Raw genomic sequence first — 5,112 nt, forward strand, 5'->3', positions numbered from 1 at the left:
CGTTTGGTTTTGTAAAACCGAACAAGAGTGATACAAAGATCTGACGTGGGACAGTAGTAAGAATCTAACACGAGCCAAAGACCGAACAGTCTCGTGTGCTGTGATCTACACTATGAGAACAACTGACACGAATTGTATCTGGCGTTCCGCTTGAATCTGCGTGTCTGATTGGTTAACTTCAGTTATAATTAACTCAGAAACGGCTGAACTCTTTACAGTTTTTGACTACCCAGTATTGTGTTTCTATAAATGCAATAACACGCACAACAGTGTTAACATTACTCATAGACAAACGGCAGACATGAATTTCCTCCTTTAGTTGAACTGAAAGCTACGATGACAGGAAATCTATCAGCTCACAATCTTTATATAATTATCAAATCCCGAAATAGAAACGTCGAGCCGGCCATGGTGGCCGAGCGGTTCTAGGCGCTACAGTATGGAACCGCGCGACTGCTACGGTCGCAGGTTCGAATCCTGTCTCGAGCATGGATGTGTGTGACGTCCTTAGGTTAGTTAGGTTTAAGTAGTTCTAAGTACTAGGGGACTGATGAGCTTAGAAGTTAAGTCCCATAGTGCTCAGCCATTTTTTGAGAAACGTCGATTCCCGTGGCTACGAACAATTATCAGGAAGGTGAGATCGTTTATTTCATTTTTATTCATTACTGTAATAAACTAACTAAACAGGCCTTGGAAGGCCCAACGGAGCCGTCCGGCCGCCGTGTCATCCTCATCCTACAGGCGTCACTGGCTGCGGATATGGAGGGTCATGTGGTCAGCACACCGCTCTCCCGGCCGTATGTCAGTTTCCGAGACCGGAGCCGCTACTTCTCCATCAAATAGTTTCTTAGTTTCCATCACAAGGGCTGAGTGCACGCCGCTTGCCAACAGCGCTCGGCAGACCGGATCGTCACCCATCCAAGTTCAAGCCCAGCCCAACAGCGCTTAACTTCGGTGGTCTGACGGGAACCGGTGTTACCACTGCGACATGGCCGTTGGCATTCATTATTGAAATAATGTGCATAAATATCGAAGTTGAAGAGTCAAGAATTTAGGAAAGTGTAGGTTTCAGCTGGGTAAATCTGAGCACAAACTTCTGTTACGATGAAAGAAGAGTGGGAAATCTCGGCCTCCTGATTTTCATTTAAGTTTCTCGCTATATACCAAAAACATTCCAGGAGAATGCCTTATTGGTTACTCCAAAAAGCTTAGGACTGACTGCCTGTTCAATCCTAATCAAACTCAAGTTTGTGCTCCGTCTTGACTTCGACCAGGCGTGATTTATAATGGTAAGAACTGCTGACGTACAAAACTTCCTATCTTACTAGACACATTTAAATGACTGCCTGTTATAGCTCTGTTGGGGGAACATTGGTGAAACGATGAAACGAAATATCGATATTACAGGGACAAAAACAAGCTACAGATGTGTACTTCTTTAAGCAATGTTAGCTCTGCAATAAGAGCATGGTCGATTTTGTAAATAACCACAAGTAATTTCAGCATCAGATTTCACACTGTGCTGAACAACCAACTTTCTGCCCCGAACTACAAGCCTATATATTCACAATAAGCTAGGCAGAAGTCAAGTTGTGACATTGACATACCAATATCTACATCTACATCTACATCCACATCCATACTCCGCAAGCCACTTGACGGTGTGTTTAAAAGTGTAAATAATGTGGAACTTGATATTGCAATCTTGAATGCAGAAGTAATGTTCAGTGTGAAAAAAAGTGGCTTTAATCAGATTCTTCCGTTTCACTTTCCGGTGATCGCTTCATTGATATTCCACTCCTCCTCTTTGAAGATTGAATAGCTACCAGATCAGTACAAAAAGATTTTTTGTTCAGATATCGTAATTATTTTCGGAAGAGGTAAACACAGCTGTAGGCCACGAGCTTAAACTATACGTGGTTTGGTCGTAAAATATAGACATTTATTTTCTTCACGTTACAAAGTCCCACTTTTAGACAGGAGATCATTCAAATGCCTCTCGTAGTTAGACACGCAGTTTCGCAGGCGAATGGCTCATGCCACTGTTTTGGGGTGATTGATTGATATTCAAAACACATGTTCGTTCGGTTCTGAGCATTCAAAGTCATGCACTTTCCGTGTGGCAGGCTTTCATTATTACACTGTTTGGAAACATAGACATCCACTGCAATTTTTCCCGTTATACGAATACTTTTTAAACGTGGATTCATATTTATTATATTGGAATTCGATGGAAACCGCAGGAAAAATATTGAAAATATCAAATTAGCTTGATTTTTCATGCAGGAAAATTCTTTACAGGTGTTAATTAAAGGAAACAGTAATACATGAACAAGATAATTTTGTCATGTATGTCCAGTCAGGGAGTCAATGAGCCTGTAAGAAGTTCAATGTAGCTTAGTTCGAGGACTTTACTTGACACTCAATATAGCTTTCGTTCCTAGTAAAGTTCTATGTACGACAGAGGCCAACTTGGTAGCTGGTTACATTCCCTCGTCAAATTTAAGCACCCCCGCCCCTCCCCCCCCCCCCTTTCACCGCTCCCCTACCCGTCTACCCTTACCCGATTGAATGGGTAAGTTGGCTCATGAACTACAGGAAAAGAAAATGACATTGTATATGGTGAGTCGCGTAAGACGTGTCATCCATTTTATTTCATGAACGGTCCATGAGATGCAAAAAACTATTTCGGTGAATAGTAGGCGAATTAAACATTTAAAGGTATTACATACCTATCTGCGTACTGACTCAAAATGGACAGTCAAGAAAGTACGGGTTTTTTGACGAAAGGACATCCTCTTAAGGTCAATATTTTAGTCCTTCCTCAGCTACGAGACTGTGTCTGACTCCACTTGGCATGCTTTCCTAGAAAATGCTTTATTTGTTATTCTGTGCTGATGTTTATCTCACATGTTCTAGAGATACCAGAATTCATTCTTTTCTTCTACTGCCTTCAGCATGATTTATTATTCATAGTTCTTACAGCCAAGACTACAACTGCTGCCGCTGGTGAAGTGTAATCAATAAACTAAACGTTGCTTAATTTCTCTGCCCATTAAGTACTGCCAAACTAAGCTTAATGTTAATTATGTCTGTTGATTTCAAAGAAGACATACTATTCCACAGAGATACAGATGCTGTTTAACCTACCAAAAGAATTTCATGTTAACAAACATACAAGGGAGCTAATAAAGCGAACTCTACTCAACACGTCTTTCGAAATCTAAACAGCGGACGAAAAAGGGTATATATTACCGCCAATACTGTTCAGTTTAGTTCTCTAAAAAGTGACCAGAAAATGGGAAAGTAAACCATTTATTTGTCTAACATTTGCAGGTGACACTGCAATTCTCTACAATGATAAACCTGAAGCAATCAAGTTTGTAGAGAAACTCCACGAAATAGGATGCGCTATGTGGAAGGAACTGGATTAAGACTGGATAGTCAACGTTTAATCACCAAATTCGACGAGATCTCCCAAGCAGACAAATTCAGGTGTGTAGAGGAAATGGCTGAACCGGCGATGATAAATCGGTAAATAAGAAAGAGCAGACAACCTCACCCGAAACACATGCAATAAAAAATATGTGTCACAATCAATAAACTGTCGTAGATCCCAAATTCAAATCATTGAGAAAAAAGTGTCGAAAATTCTCAGAAAAATCTTAACCAAAGTGCAAAAATTAAATTAGAATGAAAAAGAAGTGTAGGAGATATATTAAGTTACAGAAAAAATTATCAGTGCCATGAGAAAGCGGAGATTGCAGTTTTACAACCACCAATATAGAATGTACAACAGGCTCACAAATAGAATTCAAAACTTGACCTTATAAATGAAAAACAGAACAGTTGGCTAACAGAAGTTAATGAAGCCCTAAAAGAAATTAGCGTTCATAAGGAAATCATTCAAAACAGAACGATGTCTACAACTCTAACGTATTAAGACCGTTACTCAGAAACCTACCCGACAGAACTCTGGATGGACAGAATAACTTAAAAAGAGTGAATTAAGAAATACTGAAAGGGAGAGAAGGGGAAAAAAGTGAAAAATAAGTTCAAACGCGTTATTTAGAAAAGAACAATGAATCAAAAAATATTTCTATCATTAATATTCTCATGTTGGCTACTAACTATCGCTTTTCCAATAATAGTCAATGTTTTTTGACAAATAATAACCTCCATACTAGATGGCCTTATAGTATTACTTCTCTCCTGAACTCCTATATTTTTTCAGGGTCAAAGTTGCCCTTCCTCACAGTATTTCGAGCTGAAACGAGGTACAAAAAGTGTGGTGAGGGATGTGTTTAATTAGACGCGATCTTACTCAAATTAACCTTTGGATTGCTGGCTTCAAGATACCGCAGCATTCCGCCTCTGCGAAGACGTTAGTTGGTTTCCGAAGTCTTTAACTAGGCCTTCTTCCAGTTAGACTTTATATACGACGATATTCTCATTAGTGAACCACTCAGGCCTGAAATTTAATGGAAAAGGCAAACGAAATAATAGTTCTACAGGCATTATTAGCTTCTTGCTGTAATAACTGACGGTTCATATTAGCGGCGCACATTAACTGGCGTGACCACACCGGCTATAATTGACACGTTAGCCACTCGTCTTGGCCAGGGGGGCCATATCCATTCGGGTTCCGCCCAACACGCGTCTCTTAATTACGTATTTTCATTTAATTCAATTACCGCCGTACGGCGGGCTCCCATCGCGTTTCCGGAGCAAACGGCGTTCCCTGCCGAATGCCAGATGCTCACAGATACGTCTGCGCGGAATTTTACGACCATCTTATCTGGTGGAGGGTTCCGCAGCGATGTGTGTCCGATAGTTAATTACACACGCATAATTATTATAGCTGGCGTTGTGGCGTGTTAATTAAGGCTTGTAGCCGAAACGGGAGCGCCTCTAAATAATGACGTAAATAGGGTACACCGCCCGCGCCCGGCTGCGTTGGCGGAGACGATGGATGCTGCCTTGTCGAACGCCCACTCGCCTTCAGAATGGCTGCTGGGAGGAACTCCACACACAAACGTGCTGCTTTCTCCCACTTATTTTCTTGGCATTACTTCCGGATCTTAATCATGGTACCTGGTACTGATGGGCTAC

General features: G+C 41.1%; 1 pseudogene; it reads right to left on the minus strand.

Moving 5' to 3' along the window:
* Positions 1-882: 882 nt before the first annotated feature.
* LOC124617008 lies at positions 883-1,000 on the minus strand (annotated as a pseudogene).
* Positions 1,001-5,112: the final 4,112 nt, after the last annotated feature.

The sequence above is a fragment of the Schistocerca americana genome, chromosome 5 (assembly GCF_021461395.2).
Source record: "Schistocerca americana isolate TAMUIC-IGC-003095 chromosome 5, iqSchAmer2.1, whole genome shotgun sequence".
In the NCBI taxonomy this organism is placed as follows: domain Eukaryota; kingdom Metazoa; phylum Arthropoda; class Insecta; order Orthoptera; family Acrididae; genus Schistocerca; species Schistocerca americana.